The following is a 14,102-nucleotide window of genomic DNA, read 5'->3' on the forward strand; positions in this document are numbered from 1 at the left end:
TCTTTGGACTGGGTAAGAGTGGTCTGCTTAATTCAGACACTCTGTTCATCACCACCCCCTTTTCTGAATCGTTTTTGGCCACTATAGGTGTGACAGGGTATTCTCAGACATGAGTCCCTTGCTCACTGCTCCATCAGGATTCAAGCAAGCCGGGCCGACGACGGCTGAAATGCCAGTAACTGGTCCCCGGAAGCTTGTCTCCTTTCTGGTGAAGAATTGGCTTGGTAGTTTGGTCTGCCCTGTTCCCATGATGCACTGGGCCAGGGACAGACTAATTTGCATATAGCCAGGTTCTGAGCTGGGATGGGGCAGTGAGCTAAATAACGGTGATGGATCAAGCCCTGATCTTTGGACTGGGTAAGAGTGGTCTGCTTAATTCAGACACTCAGTTCATCACCACCCCCTTTTCTGAATCGTTTTTGGCCACTATAGGTGTGGCAGGGTATACTCAGACATGAGTCCCTTGCTCACTGCTCCATCAGGATTCAAGCAAGCCGGGCCGACAACGGCTGAAATGCCAGAAACCGGTCCCCGGAAGCTTGTCTCCTTTCTGGTGAAGAATTGGCTTGGTAGTTTGGTCTGCCCTGTTCCCATGATGCACTGGGCCAGGGACAGACTAATTTGCATATAGCCAGGTTCTGAGCTGGGATGGGGCAGTGAGCTAAATAACGGTGATGGATCAAGCCCTGATCTTTGGACTGGGTAAGAGTGGTCTGCTTAAATCAGACACTCTGTTCATTACCACCCCCTTTTCTGAATCGTTTTTGGCCACTATAGGTGTGGCAGGGTATACTCAGACATGAGTCCCTTGCTCACTGCTCCATCAGGATTCAAGCAAGCCGGGCCGACGACGGCTGAAATGCCAGAAACCGGTCCCCGGAAGCTTGTCTCCTTTCTGGTGAAGAATTGGCTTGGTAGTTTGGTCTGCCCTGTTCCCATGATGCACTGGGCCAGGGACAGACTAATTTGCATATAGCCAGGTTCTGAGCTGGGATGGGGCAGTGAGCTAAATAACGGTGATGGATCAAGCCCTGATCTTTGGACTGGGTAAGAGTGGTCTGCTTAATTCAGACACTCTGTTCATCACCACCCCCTTTTCTGAATCGTTTTTGGCCACTATAGGTGTGGCAGGGTATACTCAGACATAAGTCCCTTGCTCACTGCTCCATCAGGATTCAAGCAAGCCGGGCCGACGACGGCTGAAATGCCAGAAACCGGTCCCCGGAAGCTTGTCTCCTTTCTGGTGAAGAATTGGGTTGGTAGTTCGGTCTGCCCTGTTCCCATGATGCACTGGGCCAGGGACAGACTAATTTGCATATAGCCAGGTTCTGAGCTGGGATGGGGCAGTGAGCTAAATAACGGTGATGGATCAAGCCCTGATCTTTGGACTGGGTAAGAGTGGTCTGCTTAATTCAGACACTCTGTTCATCACCACCCCCTTTTCTGAATCGTTTTTGGCCACTATAGGTGTGGCAGGGTATTCTCAGACATGAGTCCCTTGCTCACTGCTCCATCAGGATTCAAGCAAGCCGGGCCGACGACGGCTGAAATGCCAGTAACTGGTCCCCGGAAGCTTGTCTCCTTTCTGGTGAAGAATTGGCTTGGTAGTTTGGTCTGCCCTGTTCCCATGATGCACTGGGCCAGGGACAGACTAATTTGCATATAGCCAGGTTCTGAGCTGGGATGGGGCAGTGAGCTAAATAACGGTGATGGATCAAGCCCTGATCTTTGGACTGGGTAAGAGTGGTCTGCTTAATTCAGACACTCTGTTCATCACCACCCCCTTTTCTGAATCGTTTTTGGCCACTATAGGTGTGGCAGGGTATACTCAGACATGAGTCCCTTGCTCACTGCTCCATCAGGATTCAAGCAAGCCGGGCCGACGACGGCTGAAATGCCAGAAACCGGTCCCCGGAAGCTTGTCTCCTTTCTGGTGAAGAATTGGCTTGGTAGTTTGGTCTGCCCTGTTCCCATGATGCACTGGGCCAGGGACAGACTAATTTGCATATAGCCAGGTTCTGAGCTGGGATGGGGCAGTGAGCTAAATAACGGTGATGGATCAAGCCCTGATCTTTGGACTGGGTAAGAGTGGTCTGCTTAATTCAGACACTCTGTTCATCACCACCCCCTTTTCTGAATCGTTTTTGGCCACTATAGGTGTGGCAGGGTATACTCAGACATGAGTACCTTGCTCACTGCTCCATCAGGATTCAAGCAAGCCGGGCCGACGACGGCTGAAATGCCAGAAACCGGTCCCCGGAAGCTTGTCTCCTTTCTGGTGAAGAATTGGCTTGGTAGTTTTGTCTGCCCTGTTCCCATGATGCACTGGGCCAGGGACAGACTAATTTGCATATAGCCAGGTTCTGAGCTGGGATGGGGCAGTGAGCTAAATAACGGTGATGGATCAAGCCCTGATCTTTGGACTGGGTAAGAGTGGTCTGCTTAATTCAGACACTCTGTTCATCACCACCCCTTTTCTGAATCGTTTTTGGCCACTATAGGTGTGGCAGGGTATACTCAGACATGAGTCCCTTGCTCACTGCTCCATCAGGATTCAAGCAAGCCGGGCCGACGACGGCTAAAATGCCAGAAACCGGTCCCCGGAAGCTTGTCTCCTTTCTGGTGAAGAATTGGCTTGGTAGTTTGGTCTGCCCTGTTCCCATGATGCACTGGGCCAGGGACAGACTAATTTGCATATAGCCAGGTTCTGAGCTGGGATGGGGCAGTGAGCTAAATAACGGTGATGGATCAAGCCCTGATCTTTGGACTGGGTAAGAGTGGTCTGCTTAATTCAGACACTCTGTTCATCACCACCCCCTTTTCTGAATCGTTTTTGGCCACTATAGGTGTGGCAGGGTATACTCAGACATGAGTCCCTTGCTCACTGCTCCATCAGGATTCAAGCAAGCCGGGCCGACGACGGCTGAAATGCCAGAAACCGGTCCCCGGAAGCTTGTCTCCTTTCTGGTGAAGAATTGGCTTGGTAGTTTGGTCTGCCCTGTTCCCATGAGGCACTGGGCCAGGGACAGACTAATTTGCATATAGCCAGGTTCTGAGCTGGGATGGGGCAGTGAGCTAAATAACGGTGATGGATCAAGCCCTGATCTTTGGACTGGGTAAGAGTGGTCTGCTTAATTCAGACACTCTGTTCATCACCACCCCCTTTTCTGAGTCGCAAGACAAGGTCAGCACATGAGAAACTAACAGATTTGGCAAAGAGATACGAGGTTGATCTGTCCAAAACTAAGATGTTGTGTGGAAGTCATAGACTGCAGTACAGCAACCAGGAATTGAAAGAGAAAAGAGTTATAGGGCTGAAAGGCTCACATTCAGGAATTAATCATAGAGATACGTGCATGGAGCAAGTGGGAGGAAAGATGGTCCAAAAATAAGAACACCAAAAAGAGTGTAGGGGAGACACCGCCTCCAGAAGGAGGAATGGTATGAGTAGAGTATTACCCTTTACGGGAGGTATCCAATGGAGGGTATGTGCATGTCCCTTGGAGTAAAGGTGATTTGGCAGCATTTACGAACTAATTTCCTCGGCTGAGGGAGAAACCTGTTGAATGGTACAAACAGTTTGATCAGTTTGTTAAGATCTCGAAAGTGTTGTGGGTTGACTTGAACACATTGTTTGACATTGTAGTACCAGGTGACTTGTGGGCAGCTTGTAAGGTTGCAGTCGATTGGCCTACCTCTGAACCAGATAGGGTTCCTGTTACAAATGGTCCTTCACCTATTGTCATGAACAAGTTTGAGCAGGTAATCACATGGCTGGAATCCAAGATATCGCCACAGGATATTGATTGGGTCAAGATAGATCGAACCATTCAGGAACCGAAGGAAACAGTGCATGAGTATTATGAGAGGCTCATAATAGCCTTTAAGCAGTACAGTAGGCTAAACACCTTAGACCCAAAAAATATGGGACAGTTTGTTTCCAAGTTCGACTTGAGTTTCAGACCAGAAATTAGTTTCATGATTCAGCATCATCTGATCTGCTGGCAGAATAAGTCAGTGGATGAAATACTGCGATATGCCAGGTATTGCAGTGATTAAGCACATAAAGCTTAAAGATAAGCTGATGCTAGTCCAAATGCAAACTGCTGATAGGGAACTCCAGATACAGCCAAGTGGAGGAACGCTAGGAAGAAGGCAGGGGAACAATCAGGGAGGAGCTCAGAATGCACAGGGCCAAGGAAAGGGAAAGCCTGTAGACCCCAAGACAGGGGTGGATGTGGTGACACAGAAAAAGACCACTGCGTGTCATCTTTGTCACAAAATAGGGCACTGGAAATGCGAGTGTAGGTTGAATCCAGCAAATCAGGTCCAACAGGAGGAGGAGGATATGGTGCAGGTACCTAAGGTTGTGAATACAGTGACGAGACCCAGGTCCATGCAAGGGGGGACATTGGCACCACAGGTGCAAGTTCCACAACCTCTAAGAATTCCACAGGGAGCTAGAACGTACCAGCAGATGCCCCTTTTTGAAGACCCAGATGAGTACAGCTCAGTACTGCTGACATGACGGTGCCTGAGGGGAGAGGAAAACTGCACTCTTGGGGCAGTCTTAGAGGTAGAACAGAGAGGACCGTTTGTAGAGGTAGATGTTGACAGTCATCCTACCACCTTTTGGTTGATACTGGTGCTACCCGTTCTACTGTTAGTTCTGCAGTAGTTCCCAACCTACCCCTCTCGGGACAATCAATCCAAGGGATGTATGACGTTACAACGAAGGCTATTACAACGCCTGCCTTTTCAACGCGGTTTTTACATCGCAATCCATTACAACGCACAGCGCTTTGGGGTGCTGGATAGTGAATAGTTTAATTTACTATTCCAACTCCAGTCCCCGTGGACACTAGGGAAGGTGTTGGATAGTAAATTAAACGTATTCCCTATCCTAGAGCGCCCCCCAGCGCAATGCGTTGTAATGGTTTGCGTTGTAATGACCGCGTTGTAATGGTAGTGCGTTGTAATAGTTTCGTTGTACAGGCTGTTCACCAATCCAAGTCATAGGAGTAGCAAACAAGAAGATGACGAACCCACTGACTGAGCCGATTCCTGTGAGAATAGGGACCTTTCAAGATCAACACCAGTCGTAATGTGCGACTCAAGTCCAGTCTACCTGTTAGGACAAGACCTCTTGTGCAAGCTCAATTGTACCATCTATTGCACCCCTAAGTGAGTGAAATTGCAGACCAAACATGATGATGGCACCTTTAAGGTTGCAAATCAGCATTTGTGCATAGAGATGTATCCTGTGTTAACAGTGGAAGAGCTTCCACTGGACTTGAGAGACTCTGTCTCATTGGATGTGTGGGATTTTACAGGAGAAAAGATTGGACTGATCAAGGGTGTTGAGCCAGTTAAGATTCAGATTAAGCAAAATGTTGAGTTCCAAAGAACACCCCAGTATAATTTGTCACTAGAGACACTTGCAAGATTAAACCTGTAATCAAGTCCATGAACAAGCAAGGAATCCTGAAGGAGGTAATGGGCAGTCCACGCAACTCGCCCATTATGGGATTTCAGAAACCGAGTGCGAAATTCAGAATCGTGCAGGACCTGCGAAAGGTTAACACAAATGTTGTTCCATGTTTCTTTTCGATACCCCTGCATGAGGAAAGCCAATTTCCGTTTGCTTTCCGGCTGGAAGACAGTGTGTTAACATGGTGTCGTACCCCTCAAGGGTATACAAAGAGTCCATCAATCTTTAATGAGATCTTGAAAAAGAACCTTGAGAGTCTTATGTTGCCGCAGAACTCTGTTCTCGTACAATACATTGATGATCTCTTGGTCGCGTCAGAAACAGAGGATGCTTGCTGGATTGACACGATTGCCCTATTGAATCATTTAATGGAGAATGGACACACGGTGTCCCAAAACAAGTTGCAGTACTGTTTGAGTGAGGTACAATCCTGGGTCATCGAATTGAGAAAGGCAAGAGAAAGGTGTCAAAAGACCGAATTAAAGCAATCATGAATATGGCTGTACCTACCACTCAGAGAGAGGTAAGAATGTTTCTGGGGATGGTTGGCTACTGTCGCCAATGGAACCCTAATTTCTCCTTGAAGGTGAAACCTTTGCAGAAGCTGACGCACAAGGATGTGAGTGATCTGGTACCATGGGACACTGACTGTTTGATGGTATTCTTGGACTTGAGAGAGGGCCTGTGTCGTGCTCCGGCTCTGGTAATGCCTGATTACAAGTCTTTTTCATTGTTCTGTTGTAAGAGAGAAGGTTATGCATTGTCAGTCCTGACTCAGACTCATGGAGGTGTCTGTAGACCAGTTACCTACTTCTCTGCTACTTTAGATCCGGTAGCTTCAGCATTGCCCAGATGTCTCCAATCCACTGCTGCAACGGGTGTCAGCATTGAAAGATTATGAAAGCATTGTTATGAGTCACCCTTTGATTGTGTATGTTCCACATTTAGTTGAACTGTTGATGATGAGGACTAAGACACAGCACCTGACCAACAGACTCACACGCTACGAGCAGGTTGTACTTGCTGCAGAGAATGTGACTCTGAGAAGGTGTTCTGTTTTGAATCCCGCTACATTGATGCCTTTGCCAAATGCAGATGATGAAGCTTTTGAAGACCACGACTGTCTTGATGTGACTGAAATTTGCACCAAACTGAGACCTGACATTTTTGATGAACCTCTGTCTGACCCTGATAAAATTTTCTTTGTAGATGGTTATGCCTAAGAGACAATGTTGGTCAGTTGAGAGCAGCGTTTGCTGTATGTTCCATCACAGGATAATAATGAAGCTGCGTGTTTAGAGGGAGTATACTCCGCATAGGTGGCTGAAATCATTTTTTTTGACTCGCGCCTGTCTGGCAGCTGATCAGATCCGCATCACCATCTACACCGACAGCCAGTATGAGTTCGATGTGGTTCATGATTTTGGACAGCTATGGTCTTAAAGGGGTTATATGACATAATCTGGTTCTCCCATCAGGAATGGAGAATATGTGAGACAACTGTTGGAGGCTTTGCAGTGTTCTAATGAAATTGCTGTGTTGAAATGTGCGCCACATGGGAGGGGAATGGATTTTGTTTCACGCAGATGAGCTTGCATGTTTTTGTGGTTAACAAGGGTGTATATTTACTGGAGATTACACAGGAGAGAGCCAAGAAAGAACCAAACTCAACATGATGTTAGCCATGGAAGACACTTGGAATGAGCTCAAGCGCCGGCAGGACGAGGTCTCAGAGCAGGAAAAGAATGTAAGAATCAAGTCAGGATGTGAGAATGGGGATATTGACATTTGGGTTTCAAATGATGGCCGAGCAGTGTTACCAGATGACCCTTTGAGCCTGATGGTAAGACAGATTCATGGTGCGGTACACCTTGGAAGAGATGCAATGGTGCAAGTGTTCAGACAAACGTGGTACAATCCACGATTTTGTGTAGTTGCTGAAGCTGTGTGTCAGAGGTGTGTTACCTGTCAACAAATGAATGCTGGAAAGAAGACTGTAGTCACTTTGAGTCACATTGGGAGGTTGGGAGGACCCTTCAATAGGATGCAGCTGAATTGTATTGAGATGCCGAAGTGCAATGGATTGAGGTACATCTTAGTGGTGGTGTGTGTGTTTTCACGTTGGGCAGAGGCATATCCAACACAATGTTGTGACACCCTCTTTGGAGTCGGACAGAGGAACTCACTTCTACAGCAAGATCATGAAGTTCCTTTGCACGGCTTTAAGTGTTGATCAGAGACTTCATTGTAGCTATTGACCAGAGGCTTCTGGGATAGTGGAGCAGATTAATGGAACCTTGTAAGCACGGATGGCAAAAGTGTGTTAGTCTACCTCCCTGAAGTGTCCTGATGCATTGCCTTTGGTGTTGATGAGTGTTCGCAGTGTACCCGATAGGAGGACCGGTCTTTCCCCACATGAGATCTTAATGGGGAGGGTGATGTGGTTGCCAGCAGTCCCAACCACAGCGTTGATAAACATCACTGATGACTTAATCCTTGATTACTGCAAAGGACTAGCTGATGTGGTCTGTTCTGTGTCTCAGCAATTGCAGGTTGCCACTGTCCCTGCTTCAAGTGATCTTTGCCACAACCAGCGTCCAGAGGATTGGGTGCTTGTCCGAAAACATTGTGAGGAAGAGCTGCTTGGACGCTCGGTGGCGAGGCCCTTCCCAGATGATACTGGTAATGAACACAGCAGTGAAGTGTGGAAGATTGCCAAACTGGGTACAGGCTTCTCATACCTGCAGAGTTTCAGCACCCTTGAAAGAAACAGCACCTCTCCCGAATGAAAATATAGCTGTGGCGGCAGTGCCTCAAGAGAGGACAAGCCAAGCTGTAAGGGTTGCTGATAAAGCTAGCTGTCCACCAAGCCGAGCTGAGGAGGGTTATGCTATCCAGGACCCGGACATTGACTCTGAGGAAGAAAGCTATTCTGGGAGTGGTCCAGAGTCAGAGTCAATAGAAGGAAGTGGTGCGCAGAGTGACCGAGAGGAAAGCAGAAGGGCTAAAAGCACAGAAAAAGCATGGCCCAGGAGGCAGAGAGGGCTGAATCTGCGACTGGCTCCCGAGAAAGTTTTTACTCCTCTGCCTGAGGTCTCTGAAATGGAGGAGAGAGACGAGGATCAGAATCAAGGCCTGGGGAGATCAAGAGGGAAAGGGTGCCTTGCCAGAGATACGCTGCCCGGAGTGGACTTACGGAGTAACTGATGCTGGGAGTAGTGAGTTCCAGGAGGCTGAATTCCATGAGTGTGGTCAGTAGGAATCCTCAACTGAAGATCAAGGTGGTACTGCTGGTGCCCGCCCTTGAAATCGAAGGGGCACTAACAATCACGGTTCCGAATTCTCCAGTCTTGAACAAAGTGCCAATCCTGATCTTACACAGGCTAGTTTTCCCAACGTTTGGATTTGAAGCATCAACTCATGAACTGGTAACTGTTCATCTTGAAATTTTGCAACATGTTCTAGCTGCAATAGAATCTGAACTCATTGTAGATTGTCAATGAACTGTGTTTTGTAAATAAATGTTTAAAAGAAGATAACCTCGGCCTGAGTGGAAGAAGAATAAAATGAGGGACTTTCCGTAGAAGAAGAAAGAGGGTTAAGGAAGTCTTCTGTGAATTGTGTAAATAAGGAACAAAACGTGTGAAGGGGGATTTCCAGCTCAATAATAAGCAGCGTTTGGACTGGTTAAGCCGGAACTTGTGGTGGAGACAGAGACTTTAAGTGTTGGCTGTTGAAACTCAAACCCAACAGCGAGAATGGAGGCTGGAAATCCGAACAGTAGGTCATAGTAGAGATGATAGTTTCAATAGTTGTAGTTATTATAGTGTCAGTTGTTATTCAACATGAGGAAGAAGTCGGAGAGGTGAAGGGAACGCTTACACCTAGCACTTCAGCCAAGAAAGAGGTCATCATAGGAGCTGAAACGGCTTTGCTAAATCAAAATAGTTGTAGGTTGCATGAAGATTTATCTAAAGGTGATTTTAAGCTTAATACATATGCCAAGCTGCTCTATGAGTATGTTGAGGCGATGGATGCGAATAATTGTTATGTGTGTATGCAGTTGCCTGCCTCAGTGGATGAGGGTATTAGGTATCACCATCTTCCACTGACTTATGGCATTACATGTAGTTTGTTGCTTAGTATATTCTATGGGAGAGGCCCTTATGAGTATTTTTTTGTTTAATTATGATGCAGTGCTTTCAGAGGTACCAGCTTATAAGCACCTGAATAAGTATGATTATTACAAGCTGGAAGGCAGGATTGGGTACTTCTTATGCTCATAGACATATTTTGACTTGTTCACTAGCAGATGTAGAAAAGAAGTTTGTAGATCAAATAGTAGATAGATATAGACAACTAACACAAACACGTCACACCGGATATAGTCCAGTAGATTGGACAGATGAGGAGAGAGCTCACAGGGCAAAAGGAAGTTATGGCCCTATAGCATTGGGCCTAGTGCAGATGGGGAAGTTGTGTTTGAAACATGTGCAGACCTTTTATGATAAGATCTATGTAGGTCAGAGTTCATGTGATCATGTTTTTACTGTGGAAGCGTGCACAAAGGACTTTCTGCAAGGTTCAGGGCAAGTGGTGCCAACAATGTGTGTCGAAGGAATGCTTATGTAGGCCTGCATGCTAATTGGTATGGTACATGTTATTTGGGTATGATTTTTCCAACGATCTACCATGCAGATGATTTGGAACTGTTGGAAGGTGAAAAGCATTCTAGAGCAAGGAGAGATGCAAGTGGAGGAGCGGTGATTGGAGACATTTTTGGAGCGGTAATACCAGGATTGGGAGTGATCTTAAATGATGTGAAGATAAGAAAGTTTGCGACTTTTGTGGATCGATTATGGACAAACACCGCTAAATCATTGAAACTTTTTGATGAAGAGATGTTGTCGATAAGGATGATGGTGATGGAGAACCGTCTTGCTTGAGATTTCTTACTGGAAAAAGAGGGAGGAGTCTGTAAAATGTTGAAGTTTCAAGAGTGCTGTACTTATATACCAGATAACAGCAAAGATCTGGAGAAATATATAAGTAACATCACTGTGATCCATCATGAGAATAAGGATCTGACCGAGAAAGGAGTATGGGAAAAGTTTGGTAAAGGGTTTGGAAAGGTGGGAAGCTGGTTTGCGAATTTGGGGAAAGGTATCATTGGACATATTCTGAAGGCTATCATTATCATTGTGGTTTGTGTGGTTTGTTTGTGGGGATTTCCCAGAGCTAACCAGTGGTATAGGACGAATCAGGTTGAAAGATCCCTTAGAGAGCAGGAGATAAGAATGGCTAGACTGCAGGACAGTCACTATCAGAATATTAAGAATTTAGAGAAGTTCCGACAGGGAAGAGTGGCTACAAGTTCTGTTTAGGTCAGTTCTTTCTCCAAGGAATTGTGATTTTGGTGATGACACTCGTCATCAAAGGGAGGAACTGATAGAGCATCACGATATTCTGAAATTTGTAGGGGTACATCATAATCCCTGTAGTCCGCACCCACATGTAGTCCTGTATTGAACTAAGTATTAAATCATAAGAAATTGTGGACGTAATAATGAACAATGTATGTGTAATGTTAGGAACTTAGCTTGTGTTAGTTGAAAGAATAAAACAACGTTTAAATGTATCTGCCTATTGCAAGGGTTTAACGAATCAGTTTGTGTATAATGTAATAAATTATATGTAAACTTGCACTATAAAAGTCTGCAAGTGTAGGGATGACTAAATGTGCCTTAAAGTGAAGAAATGTAATGCTTATAAATGCAACGTTTATTCATTTCATGTAGGTTTGGAAGTGTAAAGGCCTGAATTGAAATTAATATCCACGTTCTTTCATGAAAGGCCTGTTCGTGATTTCTTATGTTAGCTGAATCGAGTTGGCTGGAAATGTATTTTCCTTGGGAAGGCTCTCAGTTGATGGCAGTCATCAGATTTGTACGTGCAAGGTTAATTTGTTCACATGCTTTCCGTTGCAGGTGCAAGGTCATGCCCCGTTGAGAATATTTAGGGAATAATTTTATGTCTCACTGTGCATAGACCTTTTCCACAGCAAAGAAAAAGTGAATCCTTTGTTGCATGAATATTCCTTGAGAACTGAGCTCCATGTGACTAAAACCTCACACATAAATGTTGAAAATACAATTTGCCGAAAACTACAGCTTAGCCTACTTGACAAATGACTCGTTGGATTCAGTCTGGCTTATGCCCCCTACAAAATGCGTATCTCAAATCCTCTCTTCCTTTCTGATGCTTCCCATTCACAAATCTTTGATTGCTCTGGTTACAGAAACCCAGGCAGCAGTCACATCACAAGCAATAGTCCTAGAAACATTAATCGCTGTACTTATCTTAACCTCACACTTCTAATATGTTTATTTTGCATTTGGGCTTCAGCCCTACTGGCGGCAAGTGGTTTCATCTAGATTTAGCCTCCATCCATTCATCTCTCTGATTTAAAGTAGAAATCTTTTCAAATCCTGGTTACAGAATGTAGGCTCTTGATCATGAACTCTGTGAATAACATGCATCATAATGTGTCAATCAATGGAACAGAGGACTTCAAACGACTAAATAATTCAGCCATTTCAAAGGGTCAATGATCAACAACTGGCAAAAACATAATGCTAGTCTGACTTATAGCTCCAGAGAACAATCTCACCATTACAAATCAGCTGTTCACCATTTGCTACCTGACATATGTATGCTGCTTTCCAGACAATCACCTTGATGTCACCCCCGAACTGAAACTTTGTTTCACAGTCCACATGTAAACTTGCATCTGCTCCACAAATGTATCCAACAAGCTCAATCTCTCTTTGATGTCCACCTCAAAACAACAGCCATTCCCATAGTCTCTCTCAGAACTGCTACTGCAGATTACCTAACCATCACTAAAATGTTCATAGACTATGTGCATCACAAATTGCAGAGGCAAGACTTGAAGTTCAATATTAACAGCAAATCCATGCTTTATTGATTCTATTGGTCCATATCAAGTATGGGACAACATTCAAACACTTCTTCATCACAGCAAACGTTTTCAACAAGAATAAACCATTTATTTGTACAATAAACTATGAATATTAATTGGAAAAAATGTACAGGACAGCACTGCAGGGAGATATCTCCACTTACATACAGCCAATCCCCTTACAGGAAAACAGTGAGCTGACAGAATGTGGGAAGCAAATACACTTGAAATTGATTGCAAATTATATCATTAAGTTCTTTGCACTGATGCTGTGAAAAATATTTTTGACTACTTCCATGTGGGTCGTAATCTATTACCTTTTAAAAAATGATGTTGGAAATCGTCAAGCAGAACTAGATACAGTTGGAAGCATTTAGCTTTTTTTGGTTCAATGGCCCAATCAGGAGGTGGATCATCAATATAGGATTTCATTTTTAGCTATTGGAGTTTTATGGTTTAAATTATTTTCTGAGCGAGACATCCATTATGGGAATAACGAAGGGCCTTATTACGACTATGGTGGTCCCTGCCAGCCACCGCCACACTGCGAGACCGACTTCAGTATTATAAGTGTGGTGGTTGGACTGCCACTGAAGCGCTGCTACCACTGCCAATCAAAGATCCTGTGGTGGTCTCCCAGCAGTTTTGAGGCCAAAATATGCTGGCGGTTCCGCAGTGGCTCAGCTGAGCATATTTTGAGTTACCTCTCCACTGTCCTTTTCATGGCAGTCAAACCACCATGAAAAGGGTGAGGACAGGCAACAAAGGACAACCTACAGCGCCCCCTCTTGCCCCTGTGCATGGAGGTTCATGCAGAGGGACACATGTTGTGCCCCCTTGCAGTTTTGCATCCCCAGTTCCGGCACGGGAAGGAATGCACGAAAGAGTGCATTCCTTCCCATGCAGAAACATGCACTGACAGTCCCGCAGTGATGCTGTTTAAGGCTCACAATAAGCCTTTAAACAGCACTGCTGCAGGACCGCCATGCCGTCCAGCCACCAGACCACAAAATTACTTGTAATCTGGCAGGCGGGCGGTGGTGAGTTTCTGTGGTCCTGGAGCAGAGAGGTGGCATTGCGCCTGCTCCAGGACCGCTGAAAGTAGTAATCAGGGTCCTGAATAAAACCTTATTAGCATACAGTAATAGCCCTGTTATATTATATGTAAATATCAGAGTTCATACACTGCTGGGATGAAGATGGAGGTGAAAATAACCTGCCGGAGCTGTAACGGTAGGAATGTGCTTTTAGTTTAGGTAGTTTTCAGAAGGGCAGCACTCAAAGCCACTTTTTGAAAATTCCCTCAGGCTTTAACATTTCTCTTGCAGGGGGCTTTGGAACATTTTAACAGCACCATACACGCTCACCTGGAAATGAATGCATCATATTTTATGACATAATGTGGTGTGGTTTGCAGACCCTGGTATAGAAAGGTCAGAATGTCTCTCCAATGGTATGACAGGAATTGCTTTAAGTGCTGCTGGACAGGCACTATTCCTTAGATCAAGATTTAGAATTGGACAAGCAAGCAAAACATCCTTATTTGTGAAGAATCCCCATTTACAGCATAAATAGATTTCCCTCTTAGACCATACTCATTTCAACACGAGATACTTCATCTGCTTGTCT

Source organism: Lissotriton helveticus, chromosome 4_1 (assembly GCF_964261635.1).
Source record: "Lissotriton helveticus chromosome 4_1, aLisHel1.1, whole genome shotgun sequence".
Lineage (NCBI taxonomy): Eukaryota > Metazoa > Chordata > Amphibia > Caudata > Salamandridae > Lissotriton > Lissotriton helveticus.